Raw genomic sequence first — 18,900 nt, forward strand, 5'->3', positions numbered from 1 at the left:
GACCTGAAGCTCGCGCGCAAGGGGCTGAGGAATTTGGGTCACGTGCCGGATAGCGTTGCCCTGGTTACATCAACCATGATACGAGCTCAACGAAACGATACGAAATCAACAAGCTATTAAAATCAAATACGGTTTGGGAATCCTCAAATTGTATTATATTAAATATAATTTTTTTTCTTTTACTACATTTACTTTTATATCTATTTAAATGATCTAATGAGGCTATATTTTGAATTTCTCTGTAAAGATCTTTGGTCAACATTCGTTGCTTTACATATAATTTTTCATAATTGTAATACATTTCTCTTGGAAGAACTTTAGTCAACATTAGTTGCTTTTTGTTGCTCTACAAATACATTATCTGTCTGCATGGACATTAAATGAAAACCAGAATGGCATGTACAACAATGCAGTTATGTCACACCTTCCAGCAAATATGACATTCTAGGAAATACTCTCTTTGTCAGATCAGAGGGTTATTTCAGTCTTTACACTTCTGTATTGATCCATAATCCCATTACCTACCCCAAGACCTCTTGGAGTTATGTGCGTAGTGTAAGTACAATATTTTGTGTGTGTGTGTGTGTGTGTGTGTGTGTGTGTGTAACCTCCCTGTTATTGATCAGTCCTACTGCACCATGTCACATAAACACAGACTGAATATGCATCTAAAATGAAGGGACTTTCATGGCTGGCAGGGTGAGGCTGCCCCTGAGCAAAGTCCCCCATTAGTGTCATGATCCATCTAAGGAACATTTTTCCTTTGAAGAGAATCCTGACACCTCCAGATTAAAAAAAAAGAAAGAAAGAAAGAGGAGAAGATATTCAGCTACCAATAACAATAACAGAATTACCAGCAATAGCAAATGTATTGGCATAACAAAACCAATCTGACTTTTATTGGACATAGAGGGAACTGAATGTTGAGTTTACACTAAAACCAACTATCCAAGCATAAGCTTAAACAGGGATCAGGCTGCGTTGCACCCTGTCCCATATGTAGCAATTACCCTACTGTCGATGAAAAACATGCATTTGCATACACAAAGGAACAACTCACGCTGTGCCCAGAAAATGGCAAAATGAGAGCTAAGAGGCCACAAAAACAACAGGAGGCTTAAACCACACAGTCTTTTTCAGGCACACTGTGATGTTTAAATGGTATCCTGCTACTTCTCTAATTCCTGTGGTTCCCTCCACTCACCCGCTGGTTAGGCGCTGTGTGTAGTAACTCATCAGCGACGAGACTAGGCAGGATGAAACACAATTACCTTGCCTCCATCTGTCATCATGCAAGCTCTCTTTCTCTATCTGTATATATTTGCACACATACACCAAAACAGCCACTCATCTCACACGCACAATACATCATCACCCGTGCAGAAGTCAATAATTTCCAATGTTTGCCTCTTTACTCTCTCCACTTGTCACCCTCCAGATTTAGAGTGTCCCAGTGTCATTACCATCAGGCTGACCCCACTCAAAGCAATCTACACCACCCTCATGTCCCCCTTTAACAACTCCATCATCAACATCACACAAATTACTGCACCTGGAGGCTGCTACTGTTGAGGCTGAGGCTGTAATCCAGCATCACCAGGGCTGAACATTTTTGTTTAATCCAATTTCAGGGTAGATTCGACTGAAGGACTGACGCTGTCTTGATTATGTAGTTGACTTGATTTCTCGGGAATTTTGTAACAAATTTCAAATTTTGCCAACGATTTGCAAATAAAAAAATAGTAAAGAGTAAACTCCGGGCCCTATACTAGCCCTGCTGTGTCTCACTATTAAAAAAAAAAGAGATTCATACATGACTTTAATAACATCTATCAGCATGCATGTGCAATACTGTAATAAAATCCCTTCTTTCTCCATCAGTCAGATCTACTTGTTATTATACTTACTTTACAGGCAGGGCTGAACTAGCCTGTCTAACGGGCCTATAAAACAAGTAGATCAGCCAATTCCTTTCTGCCTTTTTTGCTTTCTTACACTGGCCGGCTGGGCCATCACATATTTAAACCCTTTTCCCTTCTGGCTTAGTGCCTTCATCCAACAGGACATCTGGGAAAAGAGTGCCAGAATAGATAAGACAAAACATAAAGGAGGCACAGAGAAATTGTGGGCCCTTAAGGCAGACACTCACAAATGTGTAAAACATCCGGCTATGTTTGTTGCAGGACCTTCTCACACCTGTAGCCGATGATGGCACAATGTGGAGGACGGGGAGAGGGAGAGAGTGGAGTGAGGCTAAAACTTGCAGTAACTTACAGCACCAAAAATAATAATAATCTAGAAATGGATAATATCCTACGTGCAAAAAATTACACGTTTGTTGCAAGGGCTGAAATAGCTTCAACATCTACAGTATCCGGCCTTGTGTAGCAACAGGTAGAACTTAAAGGAGGAGAGCTGGCTGGCCATGGCCACTGCCAGGCAGGGGAGCAGGCATGGGACTGGGCATGTCATGATGACAATGATAATAATATATATATATATATTTTTTAAGATTCTTTTTTTGGGAATTTTAGGCCTTTATGCGATATGACAGTTTGAGACGGGAGAGAGAGGGAGAATGACGTGCAGCTGTGGCAAGGAGCCTTTGTACATGGGTCACGCACTCAAACAGGTAAACTATCCATGATTACTTTAAGTAATGGCGATGATGACAAGATGACAAACTCCTAAAGTGAGACCATCAATTATTGCTGGTGTTTACTCAGTCAATGTCAGATGCAGTGCAGCATAAGCTATTTGTCATTGTTTTTGTAGCTATAGCATAGGAAGCTGTACTGGTGGGTGGTGTCTTACGGGTTGTGGTGGGCCGGTCCGGGCCAAAAACGACAGGGAAGTCTTCAGTTTTCTGTCCCAGTCTAGCCCTGTTTACGTGTCATTAGAAGAGCCAGATCATGTACAGTATGTTATTTCAAACGAAAACTCACCAGAAGGCAGGAAATAAAGCATTTGATAACTGAACTTTTGGAAGTTCCCCAGAGTTGTTTGATGATTTATTTGTTGCATTCATACAGGCACGGATTATCAAACGAGTCAGCATATTAGCTTCCTGGATCCTTATTTATAACTTCACACTTCCTGCTCTTGCCAGCTTGTACATCAGACAGTCTTGTGCATTTAATCCCCAGTCTTTCTGTAGTGTTTCTCGACATGATAATTGGTGGATGATACAGCAGCGCTCCAGAAACCTTTCAGACTAAATGTCAGAATAATTTAGGTGTGATATTATAATATGTATCAAATATAATATTACATCTATAGTATGGCATAATTGTATGATGTGATAAAAACAAATTCTATTTTTTCCTTCCTTTTTTGAGGTTCAAAAGTTGTCATAATGACACTTTGGTGAAATAAAACAATATAGTGGTTAGGGAGGGGCTATGAAGGGGCTGTATGTTTGATCTAGACTGTGTCTGTTTTTTATCCCTCATGTAGATATTGAGCTGTTAATATGGAAAAGGGTTAACTTAACTTTTAATAAAATATCTCCACTTACACAGGGATGTGAGCCGTCACCCTTGAGGTTCACAAAAAGGATTTTGTGAATGAAAAGATGAGAAAGCCTCACAGGGATCCTTTGATCAATATCTTCACATGAGCCAAGATGGTGATTCTTTTCACAGGAAAATTGCCCATGATTGTAAGTGTCTATGTGTGTGTGTGTGTGTGTACTTGTGAGAGAGAGAGAGAGTGTGTGAGAGTGTAAGTGTGAGAGAGAGAGAGAGAGAGAGAGAGAAAGAGACATAGAGGGAGTAGCCTGTATACGTGTGTCTTCCATGTGTATGCAAATGCACAAGTGACCTAATACATCAATCACACACTGGCAACAGCATTACTGACAAGCAGTCAGTGACAAATCCAGTGGGATTCCTCTTCACCTCTGCAGTGAATGCGACACTGGGCTTTGGGGAGTTGGAGAAGTGGGGGGAGATAAGTGTAAAATCACCTTGTCCAAGGGTATGGCCTGTACAGATCAATATCTGTAAGAATTGATGCCAAACAGTAGAGTGTAGGTGCGTGTATTGTGTGTGTGTGTGTGTGTGTGTGTGTGTGTGTGTGTGTGAAATATGGCCCCAATGAGTCAGACAGGCTGAGGATGAGCAGCAGCTCCCCCTGTTGGACACAACTAACTGCTGACGTGAATAATATCAAGGCCAAAAACTAGAATGCTGGTTTAGGATAATGTGACCATAAAAAAAACATCTCCATTTAACCAAACTTGACCACAGATAACCCACTTAAAATATTCTTATTCTATGTCCACAGTGGAGTATTTTGTTCACTGAACAATGAATATACTGATTAGTCAGTGTTTTATTATACATTCAGATATGCACATTTATCTATGTACAGAAGAGGCTGGCTTACCAACCAACTTAAATACCAAATTCTCAGCTAGTAGTAGTAAGTAAGTTAGTAAGTAAGTAAGTAAGTAAGTAAGTAAGTAAGTAAAGGAATACAGGTACTGCCTTCAAAAAAAAAAAAAGAGTATTTATTATTCAGAATGGTTAGAGGACTGTTATGATGGATACATTAATATGTGATCAGCATTTGTGTTGCAACTGATTTATCTATCAAACAAGCATCGAGTTGGACAATTTGGTTGGCAAAATACTCAAACTTCTGAAGATATTTGTGCCAATAGTAATTAGATAAGTTCTGAATTCAGAATTTTCAAATTGATTGCATTTATTACGTTATTACAATTAATTATTTATAAAAATTAATACATTTACAATAACTTGTTCAAAGTGGGTTACAAACATATATGGTAAAAGAAACGGAAATATGTTGGGTTGCTGCATTGGAAAGATGAACAAGTTGATTTGAGAAAATAGTTAAAACAAATTAAGGTTGAAATATTCTTGCTAGAGTGGCAATAATTATTCACTTTGAAAAAGCAAAGAAAAAGTCAAAAGGACTCAATTTCTTCACTGTTCAGTGAACCATGTTTTAGAAGCGGATCACATTTGTGTTGTTGGTAAAGGAGAAAAGATTAGGGCTTGTAATCATTTCTATAAATTTGTCTTTGAAGGAAGAAAACGTATTATTCTGAGGATATTGTTACCATATTCCTGCTTTTGATAGATCATTGTGCTGCAGCAGGTGATGGTGTTCTCTCTGTACTTGGGTCTGTTTTGGTTGACAGTTTAGTGAATTGGGTCTAATTATCTTTTTTGTATATTCAGATTAGGGCTGACTAGATTCCCTTTCAGATTGGGTCTCTCTTTTGCTTTTTTTAGTGATGCACATGGGCCATGATGAGCTCTAGTTCCTGTGTCAAAATCCCTTAAATTTGTTAAAATTTTACATATTTTTATCCTGAAAAATGTGTTAAATCCAACAAGCACATAGTATTCCAGCAAAAAACACTGTACACTGTGCACAGATAGTACGATTAGTGTGTGTGTGTGTGTGTGTGTGGAGACCCCGAAGCTCATTTCTGCCACGGGGCACCCTAGCAGGTTAATCCAGCAATGTGGGTACATGATGTCTGGTTTGTGTAGAGCATGTTTACAGATGGATACTGCTTTAAATAACTTGATTTTGGCTTTGGAGCATTCACATTTAATTTGTGCAAAATGCAGTTTCTTTACCCGGCAGAGATCCTTCCACCACAGTCATCCATCTACTATTTATGTTCAGCAGCAGTCATAAAACCTCCACCCTGTCCTTGCACACCTTGGGCCCATTGATGCGTTTGATAGGTGCTGCCTTCGGTCTGACATTATTTGGCTCGTTTTTCATCTTTTCCTCTCTCTCTGCTCATAGCAAACAGCCTGAACGAATATAAGTGTGTGCATGGGTAAGAGTAAGAAAGAAGTGTGTGAATGTCAGTCAATGTCAGCGAGTGTTGAAGTATCTGGGCATGTGCATGCATTCTTGTACATTTATCCATGTGTAAGCAAGGTAAAAGAGCAATATTTCACTCCATGTAAACCGTCTTATAGAGTGACAAGGGTACTTCCCTGCCTTCCCGGCTGTGCTGTGATGGAGAGGACAGTTAAAAAACATGCTATGCTATGGAAGCATAACATATACTGTAAAGTGTCCAAAAAGAAAGTCCTTCCACGCCAATGAATTTAACACAGAACAGCACTCCCCATCAAGTGCCACATTACCTCTTCTCCTCAGGTGGCAATTTTCACCTGGTTGCAGTCAACAATAAAAAAGAAGCTCTGCAATCCTGTGAGTGTGTGTGTGTGTTTGTGGGTGTGTGTGTGTTTGACTCATGGGAAGCGCAGCTGCAGCACAATGGGAAAGAGAGCCAATTGAAAGCAGGTAATCACGGACATTGCTAGTCTATTGTGCTACTCGCACTCAAGAGACAAAAAGTAGACAAATGCAGTGTAGGGGATATAATAATCTGAGTTGTTGTCCTTCCCTTTGCCATTAATCTAGTATGGGCCTGTCCCAGAAAAAGAGACCATTGACTGAACTGCTTTATTGTGGCAGTGGGTCGCCTTCCACATCTCCTTTATTCACGAAGTAATCACTTTGAGCTCTTCTCCCAGCATTCAGCATTCATTTGTCCTCATTGTTCCGTCACTGTTGACCATTAAGTCAACTATGCACCCCCTCTGTCTCTTTCCTTTAAATTATATGGTAAGATTTCCTGCAGTTCATTTGTAATGTTGACATAGGGAGATAAATAGAACCCGGGCCCCAGTATAGTGATTAAGGCCATATCGACAACTGAATTATTTCCTGATTGGCTGGCATGAAGGTTGGCCTTGGTTATCCTGCCTCTCAGAGAGAAAGCAATTCCCTTTAAAGATTTTCCTGCTCAATATTTCCCCCCTTCTTCTCTTGCACCTATGTATTCCAGCCTTCCTTTTCTTTTTATTTTTTTATTTTTTTCGGCAAAATCCATCTACAGGCATGAGCTCATTTCCCCAAACAAAGGGCATCGAAGGTTGAACCATATAATTCTACATTTGTCCTGGAAACAGAGGAAGACAGCATATGAATCACTTTTATAGCCTCTAGTGTGCATGAAGACTTGTCGCTACATCCGCTATAATATCTTGTCATTCACACAACGCTGAATGCCACTGCACTGCTGCCACTTTCGCTGTGAGGGCTTCCATGTTCCAAGGGAAGAGAATGATGACACCCCTCCTTGCAGTAATGATAACATTTGGAACCCAGGCCACGAGGATGATGGGTAAGGGACTGTCAGGCTGGCAGCCATTGTCAGTCAGCTGCAGTCACAGAGAGAGAAGGCAAATGCCAGGACGTCTGATGCCTCGCTGCATGCCACTCTGTGTCTGACAGCTGCCAGCGCTGCCCAAGAGCCGGCGAGGTTCAAGAGAAAAAAGGGAAGCGGCGTCTTTGAGGCGAGCTGCAATGTTACCAGGCCCGGGGTGGGGACGTGGTGGGTGACGGTGTGCAAACAACACACGCTTGTCAACACAAAAACTACTGAAAACACATGCACAATGGGACAAATTGAAAAAGTCATACTATGTATTTATGTTGGTACATCTGAGGCAAACACACATGTGCATAACCAAAAGCACACCATCAAAGTGTAATCACTTGTCTGTCATAACCCGGCTCAACATGCCCTGCTGCAGAAAAAGTGCTTTCCTTTAACCTGCTTCAATTACCAGGCTGACATAGAGTAAATGGTTGCCATATTACCGCTGTGGGAACATTGAACCACCTCTTGCCTTGAATGGGAAAGGGTAAAGCATTGGACCTGGGAGTCAAAGAGTCTCTTAGGAATCCTTTCAGACTCACGGGATGGTCTTTGAAGCAAATCAAAAATCAACATCCCCTCATTTGAACATATAGGAAGGACTTTAAGAAGGAAAAGGAAATGTTTTAAAAAAAGGAGCTACTTCTGAAAATGTATTACTTCTGTGAGCAGGCTTCACACAATAGAAAATATCGCTTTAAGTCCTGGTAAACACTGCAGACTTTCAACAGATTCTTCACAAAACCTTTCTTCGATCTATTTTCACAATTCCTCCAAAAGAGTGGTCTCTAAGGCTAAAGCACACATTTTTCTAAGCAGTTGATGAGGAACTGTAAGATGCTTTATTCCTCTGACTGCCTTGCAGAGAGATTATATCATGGAAATAAATTACATTACGGCAAATGAAAGAAACCCCTTTCATCACGCTCTGCGCAAAAGTCTAACCGTCTAAATGTACACAACTTATGCTGAAAACTCAAAATATTCTACTAATTCATAATCGCTATGCTGACTCCCACTTTTTCTCGTTTACCGAACCATTCCCCATCAAACTCCTCAAAAACTTTTAGCTTTTATATATACATGTAAACATATATACTGTATGTCCAAAATCTGTGCATGTCATGTTTTCACTGGGAAGTCTCCACAGGCATGTGTGTTATAGTGAAGCATGGAGAGCAGGTGAACTGGAACTGTTTTAAAGAGTCAACTGTTTTTTCAGATCATCATGTTTAGAAGAGGATGTCCAAGCTCCATTAACCATAAGCTAGCATTCAAGCCCTAGCTATCCGGTTATTCAGATATCCTAAACCTGTACAGTGGCGTAATGAGTTTTTTCCCCTAATATGAGCAATATTTCTTGTCTTGTGCTTGTTGTGTATTGGTTTGAAGCTAATGGGCATCAATCTTATTGAATTAAATAGCGTTAGTCATCTATCTATATTTTGACACAAGCCACTGGCAAAGCAGTAATTCTTGACTGTGGGAAGGAGGGGTGTGATCACAGCAGTTGCTGACAAATGAAATGCAATATGTTTTCTGCATTTTGGAATTGAACAAAATAAAAGGAATTAATCACCCACATTTGCTTCAAAATGTTTTGGGTGCATGATTTATATTCTGAATCCGTTACGGAGGGAAACAAGAACAACTAGGAGTTTTGTGTTTTCCAAGCTGGCTGTTTACTTACCATCAGCAAGAACTTGAGAGTAAACAACATGCAAATGTAGAGCTTTAGCAATGTGCTAAACTGATACTTTACATAACCACATGTCTGCTCACAAAACAGCTATCTTCTGTAGTGCAACACAGACGTGGCAGATGCTCAGGCACTCTATAGCACCAAATGCTTATCCAGCATCTAACAGTGCTAATAAAAGAGAGAGGGAACATTTATCCCACCAGTGACACATTAAAACAATCACAGATTCTGTTTGAAGAAAGATCCTCCAGGACAACACACAACGCCCCTCCCTTTGTGCATTTAAATCAAGCTGGCTGTTTACTGAAGCATGCCCCCCTGACTTCCCCCTGCTCCTGGCACCAGCATTGGGTATCCCTTGGCGGGAAAAGAACACAGTCCAGCACCCGTGATACTGCTGCACCACATCCCCAGCTGCCTGCCCCTTGCCAGGCCCTAACTGCCACCATCTGACTGCCTTTTGAATCCACTGGCTCTGCAGCAGAGACAAAATCCTTGGTGAGAGTGAGTAGGTAAAGCAGCCCCGTTGCCCTTCTCGCCTGAGCTCAACAATCCGACTTGTCTAACAAATTGCTCTTAGCAGCTGCTCCCCAATCTGCCTGCTGAGTCGAGCGTTGTGCACTACTGCCACCACCGTGCCCCACTTCCCCCCACCGCTGTGTTTCTGCATAGACACCATAAGCGAGGCCATAAGTGTGGCACCAGTCAGCGGCGAGTCACTCTATCCTCTACTGTATTGCTCCCAATGGGGGAGAAATGACACAATCTGTTGTTATTCATCTGAATACTGTTATATATGCCAGAAAATTAATCACTTCAGCTGCTGCAATTTGCGTAAATTGCACATACTCATACTGCTTTGTTTCATGCCTTCACGACAAATTGCCTGCTGCAAAACAAATGAGGGGATGCTGTCAAGAACGGAATTTCTGTTTTTCAGATAATTTACAGTCAATCTCAAAAATTGGAGGTAAAAGACAAATGACTGCTTGACCCTGTGGATCAAAATGTTTAGACAGAGTCACAGAATAATGGCAGTGCACAAGCTGAACCAATATTTACCTATGTGTACCTGGCACCATGTAGTTCCCGCAGCAAATCCTCCATCAAAATAGAAATGTGCCAAGGTACAAACGCGCCTGGCTTAAAAAGGGAATGGGAGATGACACTCTGAATGTTATACTGCATGTTACGCCCAAACATCACCCATGGATAATTAAGACACTAAGTACAACCCTTTTGAACAAGGCGCCCGTGCACAGACCCTTTTCACACTGTGAAAACTAGCAGTTCGGCTTCGTACACTCCTTAAACGCACCTGCGCCAAGCGCTTCACGCGGTGCACTTAGATCATTCAAAAAGGGCCCTCATTAGAATCATAGCTAATATGTAAAAAATGGATTAGTGCAGCTTTAAAGATAGACTCCTAATTTTGTTTCAGCACAAATCCCCAAATTACCACTCTGATCCTTGTTTTGAAACTCAAAATGATTGAAGACAGTTTCAATACATCAAAAGCGAGTTGTGGAAATTTGGGGATTTGGCAATTAAATGAGACACTGCAACAAAATAAGTGAAGTTGTCGGAAAAAAAGTTGAGGGGCTTGTTATAGACTACTATTTGGGGCCAGATACACATGTCAGGGGTGGCGACACCCTAACCCTTCCATAATTGGTTGTTCCTGGTATCTGTAATGAGGCTGTTTACTTCCCCCTGCTCTCATGCTAAAAGCTAGTCAATTTCCCCTGGATATATGAAAAATAAAGTAGACTGGCCAAAAAACATTTTACATAGACTTCTTTGGAAGCCATTTGCCCATTTTCAGTAATGGACACAGAGAGCGGAAAAAGCCAGGACGTTAATTATAACTCAACAAATCGGGGGCAGCAATTGCTGACGGTTTACAGCCCGTGGTAGCCTACCACATGAAGTGGTTTAAAAGACCAAACTGTTGTACGGAAGCAGAATACCACTTATACGTCTTTATGGAGCTGCTGCCCAAGAAAATGAAAATCTTTTAATACAACAAAGTTGCTTCTGTCATGTTTTCCTTTCATGTTTTTTTAAGCTGGAGAAATATTCTTGTCACATTCAGCTTTACAGTGTTGAAATATGAGATATTTGATTGGATGAAAGTGGAGCACTCGTCAACACTCGTTCATTTAGAAAGGCTGTTGTTCCGATGTGAAAAAAAAGAGCTTATTTCACTGACTTCTTCCCATCCTTTTTTATTTAATTTTTTTTAGACACTGGGGTCAAACCTGTCAGCCTGACATTAGTATCCTTCCTTTTTTTCCAAAATGTTCTGTGTCAGCTGTGTTTTCAGTCATCACTATGCAGAGAAAACACAACCTCTGTAACAGAAATGATGGGCTGTCTCAAAGCATAGCCTTTGCTCTCCAATGCACTTGTCTTGGCCACTCAATTTCTCACCATTCCTCTTTTCATGCTTGTCATACCTAGCTTACAAGTCGACCATTTTACTGTGATCTTCTGTTTCTTTTTAACTACTATCCATAGCAATTTGCTATCTTCTATTTTTTATTGAAAATTGGGACTGACAACCACAAACTGGGCCAAAGGGAAACAGATTAGATTAAAGACCGACAAGACAAGTTCAAACGTGCTGCTGAGAATCCACTGTGGACCTGAACTGCTCCTGTCTAATAGCTGAATCCCAACAGGAACTACATCCATTTGTTTTACTGCATAAAGCTCTTTTAAGGTCTCAGTTGAATTGTTAGTTTCTATATGTATGTGTGTAAACTGTCAGTGTTTGATGTAAGCTGTCCTGGGAATGAGTAATTGCCAATGTCATTCATAGTCTTTATAAACTCGCTGTAAACAGGATGAATTCACTCATGAAAATGACAACCAAGCAGTAAAGACATCAGCAGAGTTAGTGCTGTTGTAGATTACTTCTTTGCACTGTAAAAATGCTTTTCGAATACCAATGATGCTGCAATGTTGAATAATTTAATAACACTTGTGACTATACTGTATGAATAGACTTACAAGCTTGTCACATGGGTTGCTCAAAGGGTCAACAAGAGATTAGTAGATTTCCATCCCTGCCTCGTACTGTTCCCCTGTGCAAACGCGATTATGAACTTTATGTAAGTACATTAAACTACCGAAGACGAGTAGTAAAGAATTGTAACTCATTAATAAAGGATTAATTACAGCCAAATGTTTTTATTATCGCTCCAATTCTGCATCTCAGGAGACAGTGGAGTTTCTGTTGGGTGGTCATGATATACTGGTATTGACAATGAATATTGTGATTCATTGTCAATATAGTGATATTTAAAAAAAAAAAAATAATGATGTTAATGATACACCCATGGAGCGTGCGGCCCATGTACTGAGGTTCAGTCCTTACCACAGGGGGCTGGGTTTGAGTCTGACCTGCGGCCCTTTGCTGCATGGCTTCCCTTTCTCTCTCCCACTTTCCTGTCTTCAGCTTTCCTATCCATCCAAAAAAGCCTCCTCTGTCTACCTCCCTACACTCATATTTGAATATTTAAATTATTTTGCTAAAAAGGAGACTAAACGCCTAATAAACAGACATAAAAGGAATTTGACAGATATCATTAAATTATTTTATACACAAATTGTGTTGTGAAAATCTGATTTTGTAACAGTCCTACTTTCAAGAGAACATTCATGTCAGCCAGTAGCCAAGAATTCAGTTTTTAGTTTGTTTTATGACAAACCCTGATATATTGTATTTAAATAGTATTTAACTGAATGATGTATTTAAATGATTTACAGTGAAGTGATAATTTTGTCTTAATGGGTATATTCTGATCTTAAATATGAATTGCTGGTTACGAAAAAGTCGGTTTGTTGAGTGGTTGTTTGAATGAGAACTCTCTAGCAGCCATGTACTATATTGCCTAATTATCGCCAAGAGCAACGGCACCCATGAATAGTTTTGTAGTTTAATTGTCTCCAATGGGAATGAAAAAAGTTCTGACTTTTATGTTTTTACAATGTTTATGACATACTCTCCCTGTTGGTGGAGAATACACATCAAGAATCAGGGGGAGACTATTGTGTCTCACACTCTCCTGTTCAAGCATCTGGTCCATTGCAGCTTAAATATCGTTTAATCACTACATCGCACAAGTCCTAGAGTATCATTCCAAGAGTGAAAATTACCAAGTCTGCTTGGTAATTTTTTTAATTTTTTTAAATGCTGTCCTGCATTTTGCACTGAATATACCTTAGTATTGGCCTCATAAACTACCACTTACTATACAATGAAACAACACCATTCTGAATCCATTATATAAGCCTCCCCTTAAACCTACAGAAAATATAACTAAATAGCTTCTTTGTCCTTTGCGTTCACACCAACCTCCGTACCTAGACAAGGCTTGTTATGATTCCTAAACTATTTCTGTCCCCTGCAACAGAAGAGAAGATTACACAGAATATACAGTATGCAATGCATCATGTGCAAACCAGATGAAGTTTGACCAGTGGCACTTGCCATACCTATCAATCAGGGGGACAGGGGTTAATAGGAAACTAAACTGCAGTGCCAGGGAACTTCTTTTCCAGGTTTATGGGCGAGATAATAAGGCTTCCTGCCACAGGTAATTACTATCATCAAATCTGTGAACACATTTTTTTCATCCAGTAATGATCCTCCGCATACATCTAACAGACACAAGAAAAAAACTGTCATACTTTCCAGACAATGTCAATGGACTACCAACAGGCCATAATAACCAATCACACCTGCCATCACAGGTGTTTAATACCCTGCTGTCATTTTATCCATCTATGTGTCTCATATAGATATTTACATCTATCTCAAGGTCTTTCTTGAGCAGCACGATGCATGTTATGTTATGCCAGGATCAGACTACACAAGTTCTTTTTGACTTTCATGACAGTCACTATGTCAGACTAGACAGACATATTGCCAAATATTTTGCTGTGTCTTGGGCAGAAGAGAGAAAACGCTAAAAGAATGACACCGACCAGCCCCCAGAGCGATTATCTCGTGCTGTCATGAAGATCACGCGCAAGTTCATTCAGCAACTGCATGGCCTATTTCTCGCTTAACATGTTTTCGGGGAACTATCTTAGATTATGTCACACTACAAGAGGTGAAGGCCCGTGTTTGTCGGTCCCAACCCTCCTTATCAGGCTCGACTTTTGACGTTTGTCTGTGACATGTCTGTCGGATAAAATCTGGCTGAATTTGACTGATCCTGGCATAACGTTGGTGAAAGGAAGACAGGTGTTCCATCATAAAGGTTTTGAGACAGGACAGAATTTCTTGTTTTAAAGGCATTATGTAAGATAATCGTTACTCTGCATGGTGTAGAAGTCAATCAAAAGTAGATCTTATTATGTGACTGTGGTTGAATGGGAGTGTGAATGATGGTGGAGGACAATCAGTTGATTTCTTTTTTTCTTTTCACAGGGGTGTGCTTTGGGAAGGGTTCTCTTTATCGACCCTAAGGTGGTTAGAATGGCATCTTGTGTCCAAATCCTTTTCTTGTGTTGATTTCAGAACTTTCACATTCACTTGGTGGCCAGAAAAATAAAAAAAATGAAGCTGATGTTGCTTACTGCTAGATGTGTTATAAAGCAACTGTTTGCATAGAAACAGTTCATTGTTGATTTAGCTATTTTCATTACATTTTTGAGATTTAATTGAATATATACTATATATGAAGTGTAGAATTTAACTAGCTTTACCCTTTAACACGCTTTCTTTTTTTATTTACAGCATTCTCTGCTTACATTTATTGCAAAGGGGTTTGTTATAAAAACACAAATACTAAACATAATTTGGTGAATTTTATTTTTAATCCCTTTACTTTCATTACTAATCATGGTGTCTGCATTGACATTTTTTAGCGTTTAACCTACGGTGCTATGGCCTATAGGACAATGCAATAAATCCACTGATTGGTGCCATTCAGCAATGCCCCAAACATGCCCTGCCTCTGTGTTGTGGCAGCACTGTCGGTAAAGCATTACACTATTTCCTTTACTGTCATCCGGAGGGGTCTTCTGAAAATTGTTCTCCTTCTGACTCTTGCATCCTGTGTTTATGTCCGTGCATTTACACATGCATAGCTATGTGGGCATGCAGCATATTTTCACATAAAGTATACAAATAGATTTATTGTCCTTTCTAAAATCCTCTCATTTGTCACTCTCCTCACCCTCCCTGCCAGGGCACCCTAAATTCCTTTTCTTTTCTTTGTCAGTGCTCCCATAGCCTCCTCCAAACCTTTTTTGTCAGCAGAGATTTTGTCTCCCCTTGCTCTCTGTTTTCAACTTAGAAAAACAAGTTCACACTCATTTGTCAGTGTTCCCTTATCTGCAGCCACACTGTGTTCTCAGGACCTCTTTACAACTCAGCTGACTTGGGTGGGTGGAGTAGATGTTTGTGGTGGTGTGGTGGGAGGAGGGCTAGTGAGCCAGAAGTCCAGTACCAATTACCGCCACACTATCCCACCATTCCAGAAAGCTCTCACCTCAGACATGAATGTCTAACATGTAGAGACTGCAAGTTTTTTACTGTCATATTGCTTTTCTATAAGGCAGCTACATGTGATACAAAGGTGGTAAACAATTAGGCCTGTTGATGCAGCCCAAGAACCAAAAAGAAGAACCAGAAAGGCATTGTTGCATTACACACACTTACAAACACTCACACTGTCTTTTATAGCCCTGAACCTTGAACTTATACCTTGTCAAACAATGGTAAATCCTGGAGGTATAGCACAAATAATGCAGCTCTCAGATCTAACATGGAGACCTTCTGTGAAGGCACGAGGGCGGAGTAACATGAATCTAATCTGCATTCTTTGTGGTGATTGCCCTCAGTGAGCAAGGAATTGCTTCTCGCTTCAAACGCCTCTTTGTGGGATGTGATTGTTGACTTCTTATCAGCTTAACAATATGCTTGCTGCCTATATATGTATATAACAGTAATAGATCCTAAAAATCCTAGTACTGGTATGTCAGTATTAGCATTTACATATTTACATTAATGTACAAAAAGGAGAGATAATGGTGGCTGTGGGTTGGAATATACCCAAGAATGTATAAGAAAGGCCATGAAATGCATTGCTATAGAGCATGTTTACTACCTCTGTTTGCGGTTTGGCATTTGAAGGTGTCATGTTTGCTAAATGCAGAAAATGAATGGGCAAAGCTGACTCCTCCATCAGGAATGTCACTCTTGGCACCGGCCCAAGCAGCACTATGGCCAATGCTAGAAGGATGTGAATGAAGAAAACAGAGGAAAGACACCCCCTAAAAAAAAAAACGTTAGCCCCATCCTAAGGATGGCAATCATTGGCAACGTCTCTCGCTCCACCACTTTGGTTCAGAATCTAATATCTCAACTAACTATTGAATTGATTGCCATGAAATGGTGTAGTTCAAACAATTATGGTGCACAGAGGATCAAGGCTAATTATGTTGGTGTCTTCCTGACATATACTCTAGCGACATTTTGTGTTTTTAGTAAAATATTACAACAACTGTTGGATGGAATGCAAGGAAATTGGGTTCAGACATTTCTGTTCTCCTCTCGATGGATTGATCTTCTGACTTTTCATCTAGCACCATCTACAACAGAGCTACAGGAATAAATTGGTCATGTAATGTGAAAAACTGCAAACAAGTTAACAAACCATGCTAAAATAACTTGTTGTTCTTTGGCTTTGAGCGGAACATAGTGAACCAACTGTACAGCTTCACAGAGCCGCTGGCATGGCTGTAAACTCTGTCTTTTTTCATTAAATTCTATATTTTAATTGTAAAAAAGAATTAGATTCTTATTTTGATGTATAGTATAAAACATTCTACAAATGTATGGCAAAGCTTTTACCAAATGTATTCAAATATTGAGCAAGTGTTGTCACACAAGTGACTGCTTCTAATCCCAGAGTGAACTTTCCCTGATTTCTCTTTCAAGTTGAGTTTCATTTCAGCTCTAGTCTCATGAAACAATGTTCTAGGTGTTTTATATGAACTAGCCTGAAATCTCCTCTGGTCCAAACCATAATTAGCTCTGGTAGGCGTAACAGACTTGTAGGCATTACAGAGTCTTGCTGATATAAAGCTGAAATCCTTTCCAGCAGAACTGACACCTTGAACACAGGACAGAATAAAAGCTTCAACAAAAAGGAGAGACTGCGTTGTGAAATCTGTCATTTGCGCTTACATCTTGTTGTACGCAGTCCAAGCTCACAGGTACAGTCATGATCAGATGGTGAGGGAATAAGAAAAGACTGAGAGAGTGGGAGAAATGTGAGGAAAAGCTCCCATTGCAGTCTTCACCCGGTCAACGCAACAAGGTAATTCCGCAGCCAGAGTATAATCTGTCTAATCCAGCTATCATTTACACCCACACATTCATGGTTGGCCGGTGGACACATTAAGGATTTACATGCAGGATTAGTTGATGATCGTTCCTGGGAGATGATGACAATGGATATTCTGACAAATGAGGTGACCTCCAATGTATTGATGCTGAGAAGAAGTGTACATGTAGGCTACAGTACAGGTTGTGAATTGATACATGCTAGTATTCAACTTGTGCAATGTCATCATAATAGGAATTTTAAGACTTGTTTCTTGACAGGTTCAGGCTCCTAATGAGGCTACTCACTGCATCGTTTGATTTAAAGGGATACTTAGCTGATTAGCATTAAGCTTTGTATCAAATGACTGTGCTTCCCTCCCTCATGTCCCCAAGACTAGATTTCTCTGTATTGTGTAAGTGGAAACAAGCCTCTGATGACGCAAAAATCCTCTTTTAGCTCCATTGGAGGCATTTTTGCCAAGAGGCTGTGGACAACAAGCCAGCTAGTTCTGCATGTTTTCAACCCACCCATAGGGAGTGGGACTGTCACTAACCAATGGACTGGTGCAGAAATGGGGTGCTTTTATCCTAACTACTGCTAACTGCTGGTAGAGTTTGTGAATGTTTAATCCCGACCATTCTACATTTCACGCAAATTCACGGCTGTGTTTATACTCAGTGTTTATAGCCCACCAAGCGCTAAAGCTACCGCTAATGCGTTAGCTGAACTTTATCGAACCTTTCATGTGTGTGCACTAAATGTAGCCTATTTTGTATGTTGTTTATAAATAATGAAATGACAATGACAATAAAATTCATTTGACTTGACTGTCTCACTGTCTAGTGTGTCTGTAAACGGTAGACTGGGTTGGGAGTAGACTTGTAGAGAAGTGAAGCAAGTGCTTACTGGGAGTTCTTGTTTTTTATCCACAAGGCATGAACCTCTAAAAAAAGTCACATTTTTACTGCATAAATGACCCAATTTAATAAACATTCAACTTTCCAGTGGTTAAATGTCCCTTTTAGGCATTTTTATTTTACATTACAAATCAGTATATTTTACATTGTATAGTGCCATGTAAAAGCACCAAACCACTAAAATAAAAATATCTCCATTACAAGTAAAAATCCCCAGCTGGCGTAAGCTGTTTAAGCACACAGACATTCTCACTTGCCCTTCTTTCAATAATTCATTTGGTCCAGAGGGGAGTTTGGTGGCATATTCCAGACAGCCTGCAGGGATACCCCTCTCCTGAAGACAACATGTGTGTAAATGTTGATAAGTGCATGCAAGTGTGGCTCTGAAAGTGAGAGACAGAGAGGACCGAAAGGGCATGTAAGATAACAAGTTTGGGGAGGAGAGGTGTGGAGGGCAGCATGCAACGCATGTGGAGAAGCATGCTGCGCCATGGTGCCATAATAAGAGTGATTAAAACAACGCCTCAGGTCAGCTGTGGATTGGGACAATGGGAAGGATAGAGACAGCCAATCACCATCTGCCAACAGTGTGCTGACTTTGCCCACCCCAGTAGTTAAGGACACACTCCTACAGTCCCCCAGGGTATGTGGCGACATGTGGCCTACTTTTTTAGTCACTTTACTGACACGTGTACATGCACACAT

The 18,900-nt window shown here is 40.3% G+C and overlaps 1 protein-coding gene and 1 long non-coding RNA gene across 2 annotated transcripts in view; both read right to left on the minus strand.

The window, feature by feature from the left end:
* Window positions 1-18,900, minus strand: part of alk (ALK receptor tyrosine kinase) — a 305,956-nt gene that overhangs the window by 197,724 nt on the left and 89,332 nt on the right. The gene's annotated exons all lie outside the window — the stretch shown is intronic.
* Window positions 1,160-18,055, minus strand: LOC117935349. Its single transcript, XR_004654741.1, has 3 exons — window positions 17,840-18,055; window positions 15,617-15,621; window positions 1,160-1,172 (listed from the first exon to the last, which is right to left on the minus strand). It is a non-coding gene; the product is annotated as an uncharacterized LOC117935349 (long non-coding RNA).

This window comes from Etheostoma cragini, chromosome 20, assembly GCF_013103735.1.
Source record: "Etheostoma cragini isolate CJK2018 chromosome 20, CSU_Ecrag_1.0, whole genome shotgun sequence".
NCBI classification, from domain to species: Eukaryota; Metazoa; Chordata; class Actinopteri; order Perciformes; family Percidae; genus Etheostoma; species Etheostoma cragini.